At 36.6% G+C, this 14,120-nt stretch overlaps 1 pseudogene; it reads right to left on the minus strand.

Moving 5' to 3' along the window:
* Window positions 1-3,110: 3,110 nt before the first annotated feature.
* LOC109220647 lies at window positions 3,111-8,003 on the minus strand (annotated as a pseudogene).
* Between the last annotated feature and the right edge of the window lie 6,117 nt (window positions 8,004-14,120).

Consider the following 14,120-nt stretch of genomic DNA (forward strand, 5'->3'; position numbering starts at 1 on the left):
TCAGAAGGAAAGACTGATACATTAGGGAGCCCCTGTTGTGCAGAGGGAAACTTGCCAGGATAAGACACATTGTTGAAATTGGAAGACAAGTATAAAGGGAACACATTTTCATGAAAAACTACATCCCTTTACATATGTATCTTCCTTGCGACCAAACTTAAGACTTTGTAACCCTTTGAACCGGATGGATAGCCTTCAAAAACATGAGGAGTGGCTCTTGGATCAAACTTATCTTTGTGGTTTTTCAGTGTAGTAGTGAAACACAAGCTGCCAAAACTTCTGAGATGAGAATAGTTAGGCTTTTTCTTGTAGTTCATAGGGGCATTTATTGTTTATGGAGGATGAAGGTAATCTATTTATCGGGTATATAGAGGTAAGTATGCAGTCTCCCCAATACATTAGGGGCAATTTGGACTGGAAAAGCAATGCTCTAGCTGTTTCTAGGAGGTATTTATGTTTTCTCTCTACCACCCCATTTTATTGGGGTGTGTAGGGGCAGGTCTTTTGCTGGGCAATCTATTTAGACTGGAAAAATAAAACACCCTCAGAACTGGTGAACTCTTATCCATTATCAGTCATTATGGACTTGATTGAAGTCCCAAACTGGTTTTCTGCCATGGTGAAGAATGCTTTAATCACATACAAAGCATTACTCTTACTCCACAAAATATGTGCCTAGGTAGACCTACTATAGTCATCTACAAGAGTTATGAAGTATCTGTGGCCATCATCAGTATTTACATGGTAAGGACCCCACAAATCAATGTGTAATAGTTAAAAAATTTTCGTTGAGGATGAACCTTTCAATGGAAAGTTTGTCTGACCATAAGGCATATGGGCACATGAAGGGTTGTTTGGAGGCAAATTTAACTGGTATGGTTGAGATACCTCTCATCTTTACAAAAGGTACATGTCCTAATCGATTGTGCCACAAGGAGTCCACAGTATCAACACCATTAACAAAGATATTAAGCACAGAATGGCCACTTCATTTATTCAAATTTGAACTATGTACAACAATTTGTAGATCAGAAAGTGCTTTATTTACATGTGTGTGATATGAAGTGAAAGGGAAAGACACACAATAAGAAACTATGCTAGAAGTAGACTTTGAGAATTGAAAGTACAAACCATCTATCGCCTTACCAATCTCCATAGGCCTCTTCACTGAAGGGGCTTGCAGAAGGACACAGACAAATTTTGTAAATTCAACTATGCAATCAAGCTAAATAGTCAAAGAATGAATAGAGATCAGGTTATATTTGAAACTAGGCACAAAAAGGACATTTCTTAGAGTGAATATGGGGCTAAGAGCTACATCTCCAATGAGTGTCACCTTCACCTTATATCCATTTGGCAACGACACTAGGAAAGGGTAAACTAAGGTTCTAGTGTTGGTTAACCAAGATTTCTTAAAGGTCATGTGGTTTGTGGCACCGGAGCCTAGGATCCATGAGTCAGTATTTGGCTTAAAACAATCATATGAGTGATCACCATGCTCAACAGCATTACGACAAGTCATAGTACTTGCAAAATTAAAAGCCATGTTAGTGTTCCCCGAATTTTTCCTTGCATTTCCTGATTGGAAGTTCTCCAGCTAGCTGAGCAATTCTCCATGCTGTTCCTTAGTTAGATTGTGCAAATTCCGTCCCTGTTCTTGCAAAATTTCATCCCTTTCTCCAGTATTCATTCTATCACATGGTCATCCAAATGCATTTGCAACATTTAATTTTCCTTTGTTGAACTTGTTAAAAGTCTGTAAATTGTTGTTGAACCTATTCATGCCTTGTGGATACTCATGAAGCTTGTAACATTTGCCTTTGGTGTGCCCCGATCTTTTGCAATGCTCACAAAAAGGCCTAGGTCTATTAGGCTTATAATTTCCTCTAAAACCACCAGTTCCAACCGAATTCTGATTGTAATTTGTCCTAAAGGTGTTGCCTCCTGAAGTGTGTGCATTTAGAGCAGCAGAGTCGATCATGACTTGACTCTGGGACTTGACTTCCCTCTGGTTCTCCTCCTGAATAAGAATAGAGAAAGCGCGTGCTATTCTAGGTAAGCAGTTCATCATCAATATACTTCCTCTCACTACTGTATATACTTCATTTAGTCCAATGAGAAACTGAATTAGCCTCTTATCTTGTTTAGCCTTTTGCATATTAGCCTTGGCTCCACACACACACTGATAGTTGCACTGAGCATGTATGTTCAGAGTGTTTAACTCTTCCCATAACTTTTTCATTTTTGTGTAATATCCAGTGATATCGAGGGTCCCTTCTTAAGTCGCTGATCTCCTTATATAATTGATATAGTTTTACTCCATTCGTCTGATCGTACCTATCTTCTAGCTCTTTCCAGAGCTCCTTTGCATCATTGACATACTGTAGGCTATCTGCTAGATCCTTATAGAGTGAATTCAGTATCCACGAGGTCACCATGTCATCACACCATTTCTATTGCACTACAAAAAAATAACGTTTAGCGACGGCCGCATTCCGTCGCTAAATCAATGTTATTTGTCGCTACAGTTGTTTAGCGACGGATTCAAGTTGGTCCCTAAAATGCTCGTAGCTAGGCTTATAGCGACGAAAAATACCCAACCGTCGCAAAATTAGCGACAGATTAGCGACGACATATATCTGTAGCAAAGGTTAGCAGAAAATAACCGTCGCTATATTGCTTGTTTCTGTCGCTATTTTGATGCCTTTCGTCGCTACAATACATAGCAAAATTCGTTGTTTGTTCTTATAGCGACGAAAATCGTCCGCCGCTAGACGTTATAGGTAATTCTCCCTACCTTTTGCAACAAAACCTTTTGTCGCCAATTCGTCGCAAGATTTAATTTTACGGGATAATTTTAGCTATGAAAAGTATCCGTCGCTAATTTATTTTTAATATATTGCTGATTTTTTAAAATTCTTTTTAGTTATTATTTTAAATGTACCCTGTTCTAGCATATTACATAAATACACTTAATAAAAAGTCACTGAAATTAATATAAATTAACAATATATTCAACAAGGTCCAAAATATATAGTATAATGCATATAACAGTATCGTTAAGTACAAAAAATTCACAAGGACCAACAATAAAGTCCAAAGAAAGTAGGCTAACTATGCGAGGCTGGAGAGTTACGGTTATCATCAGAACCCAATGCATGAACCTCATCAATGTTAGCAACAGTAGAAGATGTAGGAACCGTAGGTGCCACATCTAATGGGTGGTTGGTAAGATCAGTATTTGGCTGATGCGAGGGTAAGGAAACTAATTCGCGTACCCGCTCAACGATTACAGGAACTATATGATGTGTCAGTGCAGGAATCAATTGCATCACTAACTCATCCAGATTCCCTGTCGATGTTGATTGAGCATTTGAAGGTGTTGCTGACGATGTAGCATCAGATCCAAAAGAGACATGAAGATTTGGCCCGTATTAGCATTTTGCTTGAGATCCAAGACCATATACTCTTCTTTTCTTTTCTTCTCCCGCGGCTTGATAATATGCATTACACTGATCAATATCAGATTGAGTTTGTGTTTGTTGTTGTAATATCTCCTGATATTTTTCCTATAGAAGAGTTAATAATTAGTGAAATAAAAAGACTAAATAATATTGAGGATTCAATTTACAAAATGAAAACAATATATGAAAGTAAAGTCAATAAAATTATTTAAAAAGCTATCTTACATGTACTATTCGGGATTTCTCAGCAACAAAAGATTTTCGATCATTACCATGTGTATGGACGTGCAAATGCAATTTACTTGGTGTTGGATCTCGACCCTTTTTAAGGGCCTATACAAAGGGAACCTCAATAAAGGGAACCTTAATGATCATTTCAGACAATACAAACCCAGAGAACAACATATTCAAAAAAGGTAAAGATTATGTGAAGCTAAACAAGTGTGAAACATTTGCCTGAAATATTTGGTGTAAATATGGGACTGACAATGAAATTCTTTTATTGTTGTTGATACATGTATGTAACGAAACTAAAGGCAACCAGCCCAGATGTTGCAAAGGAAAACAAGAATTCCTAAGGCATCCAGATGGAGTTTTCCTGTTTGTTCAACAAGGCATGCATCCATTAATATCTCGATAAAACAGTATCTTGGATTGCTGTCAAGAATTAAGGTAAACAGATAAGAAATGACTACTTTGATAGAAGATCCAACTTCAGATTAAACTTTTTCACATCTTATTTGATTATTTCATTTACTCAAAAGCAACAGTATCTTGGATTCCATTAGAATGTAGATTAACTTTAATGTTTCTTTGTAACATATTGTGACACTTTAATTATTCTAACTATCCTCCCAGGAAACTAAAGCTTTTGCTGAACAACAGAGCGACATAATGCATTCCATTTCCATTAGTCCTTTAAAACCTCATTTAGTGAGTCCTGGCCTCAACAATATCAGTGAGTCTATATTAGATGTCACAGATTCTACTGGTACCACACAGAATAAGCAACCTATGTGTTATTCTCAGACAACAAAGAGCCTAAAGGTACAATGTTTCCTGAATCTCCTGCAAGTGAAAAACTTCCCAGCACTCCATGGAGGAATTCCAGAAATAATAAGCTAAAGGATACAAGGTTTGAATCTTTTAAAACATGGTCTGGTAGACTTGAGAGACAAATATCAGTTTTGCGTGGAAAGAGCCGTGAAAGAGAGCAAGAGCTTATTTCTCGACCAAGTACTGAGACAGAAACTATTCATGTGGATCGATACTTTGATGCCTTGGAAGGGCCAGAATTGGACACCTTAAGGGTATGCTTTTTATCACTAGTAAATTCATTTTGGATGGAAAGTTTTCTTTTTAATAAAGGAGAAAAGTACCATTGTGTGAACCCAAATTAGGGCCATATCAGAATCTCTACAGAATACACACAAAAATGCCAGCAGCAAACCATAAGAAAGAAACAATCTTTCTTCTAATCCACTATCTATAATTTCATATGAGCATAGACACAACCAAAAACAAATGCAGACACAATTTCAAACACCCAAATAGGCAGGTATACACATGCATGCCTCACAAAGAGCCCTAAGAAAAGGATTCCTCTTGGGAATTCCGTTGCTGATACAGTAGGTCTATTCTATGTAAGCAGAGAAACAACAGAATTTTGGAGTACCATTTTTAGGCCAAAAATAGATGTTATCCAACTGCTAACTACAATTTCGGCACACATTGACAACCCAAATTTTTCGAAAAGAAATTCTCAAGCAATAATTTCAAGTACAGTATATTAAAAACAGAACAAGAGACAATCCACTTACAAGTCTCTTGTCGATGCTCCCCAACATTGACAGAGCCACCTGCGTGAATCCCAGTGGCAACTCCGCTCCCAGCACAACGATTTTTTGCATTTATTTCTGACTTTTCAACACACTTAGGATCTTTCCAAAGTCTCAACCAACTTTCCCACACATTATTTGGAATAATGTCCGGTTGCACCTTACTTGATTTTAGTTTGCTAACAAAATCACTATATCTTTTTGCTGCCTTACGCTCCCATTCGATCTGCACCGCACTATCAATTGAAGAATCCTAGTAGAATGCCTTCTGAAATAATTTTATAAAGTAATAACATCAATGAGTTACATATAAAAGTTAATATACTTTCTAAATCTAATTGTGATGGATTATACCTTGAATTCTCCAAAATAAATTTTTTTAATATCATTTGAGACGCTTTTCCGGTTGATTCCATTAGGATCAAGTTCATGCTTGAAACACTTAGTTATACGCTCAGAGCATTGAAATGAAGGCTCTAACCTGAACAAATTAGAAGACATTGTTTAAAGGCATACCATATATCAATAAAAATATACTAAAAGTAATAGTACATGAATGGACTAACCCTGTAGGAGAAATAGTATGAAGCGTCTGCGGCCTGTGGGTACTGCTACACTCAGTTTCACCTATTATGTTGCTTTGAGAAGATACACCCTCGCCTATTGTGTTGCTTTAATTAGGGGTATTTGGAGATGGTTCCAAATTAATAGTTGGGGTACTACCATGGCCTGATGTTTGAATAGGTGGCGTACTACTAGGACCTAATGTTTGAACTTGATTGATGTGATCTGGTCCACCTGAGGAAATCGTACCACCTTGTTGAGGACTGATTGTGGGAATGGGAACAGTAGGCATATTTTCACGAGTAGCAAAATTACCCCTAATTGAAGATTTACCTACACGGCCTGCGCTACCTCGACCTCTACCTCTGCCTCTAATCTCTCCATATCCACCACTTCGAAGAACAGTCGAGTGAGATCCTTAAGAAATAACCTCAATTCCGTAAGTGCTTGCCACATGTTACTAGGAAGTAGCTCACCAAAGGCAATAGGCATCAATCGTTGCATGAACACATGGCAATCATGACTTTTCATACCAAATAATTTATACTTGTCTGTGTCTAGACATCGACTCAAATTCGAAACATACCCATTTGGAAACTTCACATTTTCCAACCAATTGAACAAGGCAAATGATTCTTCTCTATTGTACATGCATCTTTGGGATAGCTTCCATCAATAGGATTCTTTGCCAATTGCGGTCGATTGCAATAGTTTGCCATATCTTCACGTGCCTTTGGATTGTCTTTTGTTTTGCCATCAACATTAAAAATTGTGTTAAATACATTATCAAAGACATTCTTCTCAATATGCATGACATTGAGATTATGTCGGATCACGTTAGAGCTCCAATAAGGCAAATCCCAAAAGATGCTTCTCTTTTTCCATCCACAACACCTAGAAATTCTCCCATTAACTTCTTCTGCATCTAGCTCAGTTACTTTCCTCAGTCCCAACTCAAAATTTAGTTCAAAATTTCCTCTCCTGTTCTAAGGGGTGGTGGTAGCCTTCTAACTGTCTGACCTTTACGAAAGTTTTTATGATATCTCCTAAACGGATGATTTTGGTCAAGAAACATTCTATGACTGTCAAACCAAGTTGTTTTCCCACCATGACGTAATCTAAAGGATTGTGCTTCCTCCATACAATAAGGACATGCTAAGTTACCGGCAATATTCCATCCAGATAACATAGAATATGCTGGAAAGTCATTGATTGTCCACATCAAAGCGGCCCTTAATTGAAAATTTTGTTTTTTTGAGATGTCAAATGCTTCTACACCCGTCTTCCACAACAAGGTCAATTCCTTTATTAAAGGTTGTACATAAACATTAATTTTTTGTTTAGTATTGTTTGGCCCTGGAACAATGATAGCTAAGAACATGTACGCCTCTTTCATACATATCCCTGGAGGCAAATTGTATAGAGTGACAATCACTGGCCATGAAAAGTATTTCCTCCCTGAATGACAAAAGGGCTGAAAACCATCAGTGCATAATCCCAACCTCACATTTCTTGTTCAGCAGCAAAAAAGGGATGAGTTTCTTTGAAGTGCTTCCAAGACTTAGAGTCTGATGGATGGCGCATTACGCCCTCCTCTTGTATGTGCTCATGATACCATCTCATATCAGCGTCTGTAGCATGAGATGCATATAATCTCCGCAATCTAGGAATCAAAGAAAATAATATATCTTTTTGTAAGGGATTAATTTCCTCTTACGAGAATCGACACGACGTTTGTACCTCTGGTGGCCACAAAACTTGCAAGATGTGAGGTCCTCATCTTCACCCCAATACAACTACATCCAGAATTACAACAATCAATCTTTTCAACTGGCAAACCCAAGCTATGCACTAGCTTCTTGGTCTCGTAATAGTTATCAAGCATTGTGTTATCTTCTGGTAATGCCTCTTTCAGCAATTGCATCATTTGGTTATAACCTCTTTGCGATAAAGTATTCTCCATTTTAATATTTAGCATCCTGGAAACTACTGCGAGTTGAGAGAGGGAAGAACCAGGGTATAATTTTGCATCTGCGGCCTGTAGTAAATCATAAAACCTTTGGCACTCAAGATTTGGCTCCTCCTCCATTGAAGGATTAGGCTCCGCCTCCATTGAAGGATTAGGCCCCGCCTCCATTGAAAGTTCATAAGAATGAGACGACTCAGGTTCAATATTATTATAAGACTGCTAACTCAAACCATGGCCAAAATTGGGTCCAGCTGCATCCAAGACCATTTGTCGATATGGATTCTCATATCCCGATTCAGGTTGAGCGCCACCATGCAAATCACCACTAGAAGACATCTCACCGGTCACATTTTTTTCTCCTTGATACTTCCAAAGAAAATAGTTTTCAACAAATCCATACTGATAAAGGTGCAATTTAACAGTTTCAACATCCATGTATTTAATGTTGTGACATTTTTTACATGGACATCTAACATTGTCACCACTCATGCAATTGCGCTGAGAACAAGCAAACTGGAGAAAATTGTTCACACCAGTTATGAAACATGAATTAATACCCCCTCGGCCATCTAACCTTTTGTATATCCAATCACGCTCTAAATAGTCCATGTTCCTATTTAATATTAAAATAAACAAGACCTTATAAAACTTTTATAACAAGAAAATTGAATATAAGCCAGAAGTAATCCCAAAACATTACTTCTTGAATATAAGCCATTATGAAAATGAGACAAAGACCGAATGTTGTACACTACCAACTCTTAAAAACATTACTTTTCAAACACCAAATTGAACGAAGGCTAATGTGGTAACGGATTATACTCTCAAGGTAATGGCTTTGCATCAAAGAACACTAATGCAGAAATTAGAAAACTATGCAAAGATTCACTATTCTGTGTACTTTTTTCATCATGGGGCTGTGATACCATTAATAAATAACATGCATGTGATACCATTAATAATGTGACAGATGGATGAACTAAAAACTAGCATCATTTGGATGGAACAAAGGCTTCTGAAGCAACAGCAAAACACACAGTAAAAAAATGTTCGAGTTGTTTATATAATGCATTTTGTGCTTAATTCAGTAGAAAGTTATTACTAGGGTACTATACTATATCAATGAGCAGCATCAAATGTGCTATTTCCTCCGTGAACTTCAAAATCAGTAAGTTAATACAACCTTAACAAACATGAATTCACCTAGACTGCTCTATCAGTTCACAAATTGATCCTTAGTTACTGTAGAGTTGGGGATCAAAACCCTTATGGCCTAAAACAAAAGCCAGAAACAGGGGCAGAACAGAGAAGGCACACCCTTATTACGTGCGACATATGGCACTCGTCTATTCAAATGCTAATAATACTAGGTGCTGACATTCAGACAAAGATAGACATTTGTTTATTTTATCTATATGGGAATTGCCATAATTTATTTAGTCCGTGAAACTAGTTAACAGCTACTAGTAAGAGATTATAATACTATAAGAAAGGGATGACACAAACCAGAAAGCAATCAATCAACAAAAATCACCCAATGAAGGATTTCTAGAGTTATGTTTTGGGGGTTTGTTGGAGAACTGGTAGTTGATACTGTTAGAATATACTATAAACCATACGCGTCCTGCCGCGGTCCTACCGCGGTTACGCCAGGACCGCGGCCAGAGTGGCCTTCAGAATCTGCAGCAGTGTTCTGAAGGCCAATTATTTATTTACTTGTTTAAATTCCATAAAGTTTCCTTTTAAATAGATCATGTATTGGTTTGTGTGTCCATTGCTTACATAGTAGATGATTTAGTGTATAGAGTTTAGCTTATACACGGAAGATTAAATCATCGATTCTTGTAAGACATAAAAGTTAATGTTCACAATCTAATGATGGAATTGGACAAATCATCGGAATGGTTGTAGTACAAGATTAAATGTAATTTATCTTGATTATGGGAATAGGTCTAATTCCAAGTTCTTGTGCTAATACATTTTGTATGTATTTAACGGATCAAGTAGAGATAAGTATTTTATACTGACTTTATAAAATAATTTCTCTAGTCCATTTAATGTACTTATACTCTTAATCCTGATATAATTATTATTAGTTATGTATGTCACTTGTTGTTTTGATTTATTAAAAGGCGAGATTCTTTCGTGAGTCAATAAGCCTGGTAAATTGGATAACAATGATATACATTGGCGAAGTAATAATTAGTTGATGGAATCCATGTCTCGGTTTTGAGATTGATGATACTCCTTTATGAAAGCTTATAAGTTTCATGTGTAAACCCGGCCGGTGGATTTTGTATCCGACACATGAAATAAGTTAAGTGTAAGTGTAAAGGAAGTAATCAATAAATTAAATAGTCAGTAATTTAATTTGATTGATTAGTATCTGAATTTTAACATGGGGAGTTAAATAAGGTTTTATGGAAGAATTTCGAAATTGAACTAAGGAGTGCAATTACGAATTTTTAGTGGAATAATTCGTAATTTATTATGGTAGAAATTAATTTCAAATTTCGAAATTAATTCCATAATAGGAAGCCTTGTTAATTAAATTCGGTGGTCCCTACTGTGCCTGAATAATAGGAAATAAAGGAAACCTTTCCTTGGTGGAAGAAGAAAACCTAACAGGTTTTGGAAAAGCGTTTTGACCTAAAAAACGCAGCTATATACCATATATATATATGGTATATAGCTGGTCGTTTTTGACATAGAAAAACCACACGTTTTTCTTCCTTGAATTTTGCCCACCCGAAGTTCTCTGTTTTCTGATTTTTATTTGGGTAACACAGTAAAAGACTGTGGAAGGTTGCTAAGGTCTTGCAATTCTGGAACTGGAGAAGGATATCGATTTGCTTTGTTCACGCTTCAAGAGGTAACTCGTATAATCTCTGTATGTGCTAATTGTTTAGATTACACGTGATTATGATGCTATGTTTGCTTCCGCTGCGCAATATGATCCTAATATTGGTATCAGAGCCTACTCACGTCTAATTAAATAATTAGGATAAACCATAATGATTAATATCATATTCTATATTCAAGTTTTGAATTACATACAAAGTTTGTTTTTTCTGAAAACCTGCACTGTTTTGGAGTGATTATCTGTTATGGCTTGTACTGATTATTGTGAAAACTTGAAATATTCTTTTAATATCGGTGATGTTAAGTTAGAATAATATGAAAATTTAATTTAATCATGAAAAACGTAAAAACAGTTTTGGCCGAATTAGGGCAGAAAATCGGAGGTCAACTAGTTGACGGACTCCGATTGACCTGAAACTTGGCAGTTCCATGCGAAACGGCCCAGTGAGCAATACCCATCAGCTTTGCTCAGAACGTAAGCCGTTTTTGGGATTTCGGGGTCGTTTAAATGGTGTTTTTGCTGTTTTTTTAAAAAATTCTGAAATTTTTTTTAGTTGTTTTTAATTCCAGTAATCGTGGGGATCAATTCCCATGGTCTCCGGGGTTAAAAATTAGTGATATAATGTTTTTACATGTTGACGTAGGTCTTCTTCCATATCGGATAAAAATATTATGAATAATCACTAGATTATACTAGTCATTGATTACTTGTATTTACTCTCCATCTGAGTATGCACGTTGGTTCAATGGGACTAATATATGTTGAATGTTGATATTCACTTGGCTTAAATTAACAGTTTACTCTCCATCTGAGTATGACCTTTTAAGTTTATGGGGTGGATAATCTGTCATTATATATGTATATTGCAAGAATAGCTTCTTTCCCATCGAAATGTGCTGTTCAAGGTGCATAGATTGTATATATATATATATATATAGTGTGTGTTTATATATATATATATATGTATAGTGTGTTTAAAATTTTCGTATTAAAAGGCTATATACAATTGACTTAAAATAACAGTATACTCTCCATCTGAGTTGGTTCTATTTATTTTTGGATTGTATAATTCTTGCATTATATAATATACTTTGCATGAATGATTTTTTCCCATCGAAATTTATTATTCGNAGAATAGCTTCTTTCCCATCGAAATGTGCTGTTCAAGGTGCATAGATTGTATATATATATATATATATATATATATATATATATATATATATATATATATGTATAGTGTGTATTGAATTTTAATATTCAATAATACAAACTCATTTGATCTATTTAAATATTTAATGTCTCCCAGATTGACAATAATTGTTTTCAATCCCCTTACTGCCATTCTTACTCAAAACAAAATTGAGGGTCCGAATTATGTTGATTGGAAACGAAATTTGGATATTTTTCTACTTGCTGAAGAGTACAAATTTGTGCTCGATGAGGTGTGTCCAGAAAAACCTGGAGATGATGCCACAGATGATGAACAAAAGGCTTACCATAAATGGATTAAGGCTGATGAGATGGCGCGGTGTTATATTTTGGCATCTATGTCAAATGTTCTGCAACATCAGCATCAGCCGATGGAGTCTGCTTATGACATTCTGGAAAATCTCAAAGAAATGTTTGGGATCAGAATCGTACAGCTAAGTAGACTGCCATGAAAGCCCTTCTGAATACCAAAATGGTTGAAGGTTCATCGGTCAGGGACCATGTTCTGAAGATGATGAGTCTTCTGAATGAACTGGAGGTCCTTGGAGCTAACATTGATAAGGACACGCAGGTTGAAATGATCCTGCAGACTTTGCCTGACAGTTTTCAGCAGTTTCGCCTGAATTATAACATGAACAAAATGGATTCGTCCCTTGCGAAAGTGCTAAATGAGATGCAGTCGGCAGAGACTATAATCAAGTCACAAGCTCCTCCTGTGGCGTTGAATTTTGAGGCAGGTTCTTGTTCTAAGCCGAGAGGCGGGCAGAAAAAGAAAAAGGCTCAAAAACCCTCTGTTGGTGGCGCGACTGCTGGTGTGAAAAAGGCTAAGGGCAAGTGTTATCATTGCAAGCAGCCTGGGCATCATAAGAAGCAGTGTCCAACTTATCTGGCCAAGCTAAAAAATATACCAGGTGATTTACATCTACTTGTCGTTGAAACATTTTTAGCGGTTGTTTCTACCATGTCATGGTGTGTAGATTCGGGAGCCACTAATCATATCTGCACTTATTTGCAGGGGTTTCAGGTAACGCGGCGGCTAAGTAGAGGAGAAATCAATATTTATCAAGCAGACGGTTCAGCAGCCCCAGCTTTAGCATTAGGAAATATTTGTATTTCATTTGGTAGTGGTAGAGTTTTAGCTTTAAAAGACACATTATATGTACCTTCCGTTAGAAGGAATTTAATTTCGGTTTCTAGTGCTATGAGAGATGGTTATGATTTTAATTGTCATGACATTGATAAATGTGTTATTACTCATAATAAACGTTATCTCTCTTCGGCTATATTGATTGATGGTCTTTTTATAGTTGACTCTATACCTAAACCGTTACACTCTAAAGAACTGAATTATATTGATTTACCAAATAAGAAAAAATGTTCTCCTGAATTGAGTGAAACATATTTATGGCACTTGCGTTTGGGTCATATAAATCTAAACAGAATTTCAAGGTTGGTCAAGGATGGACCTTTAAGTTCATTGAAAGTGGAGGCACTACCAACATGTGAATCCTGTTTAGAAGGAAAAATGACAAAACGAAATTTCCCCTCAAAAGGAAATCGAGCAAGTGATAAATTAGAATTAATTCATTCTGATTTGTGTGGTCCAATGAACGTCCAGGCAAGAGGTGGTTTTGAGTATTTTGTGACTTTCACTGATGATTACTCAAAATATGGATATGTCTATTTGTTGCGTCGTAAGTTTGAATGCTTTGAAAAATTCAAGGAATTTAAGGCTGAGACTGAAAAACGACTTAATAAACATATCAAAACATTACGATCTGATCGTGGTGGGGAATACCTCTCTGCGGAATTCATTGGTTATCTATCAGAATGTGGGATAACATCTCAATTGTCTGCACCTGGAACACCACAACAGAATGGTGTAGCTGAAAGGAGAAATAGGACTCTTATGGAAATGGTTAGATCAATGATGAGTTATTCCAGTTTGCCAGCGTCTTTTTGGGGACATGCCTTAGAAACAGCAAATTACATTCTGAATTTAGTTCCTTCAAAGTCAGTACCTTTGACCCCTACGGAATTGTGGACTGGGCGCAAGCCTAGTTTGCGGCATATTCGAGTTTGGGGTTGTCCGGCACATGTGCTAAAAGGGAAAACGGATAAATTGGAGGCAAGAACAGATGTATGCGTGTTTGTAGGCTATCCAAAAGGAACGAAAGGTGGTTTATTTTATTGTCCTCAAGAAAAGAAGGTAA

This window comes from Nicotiana attenuata, unplaced genomic scaffold (genome assembly GCF_001879085.1).
Source record: "Nicotiana attenuata strain UT unplaced genomic scaffold, NIATTr2, whole genome shotgun sequence".
NCBI lineage: Eukaryota > Viridiplantae > Streptophyta > Magnoliopsida > Solanales > Solanaceae > Nicotiana > Nicotiana attenuata.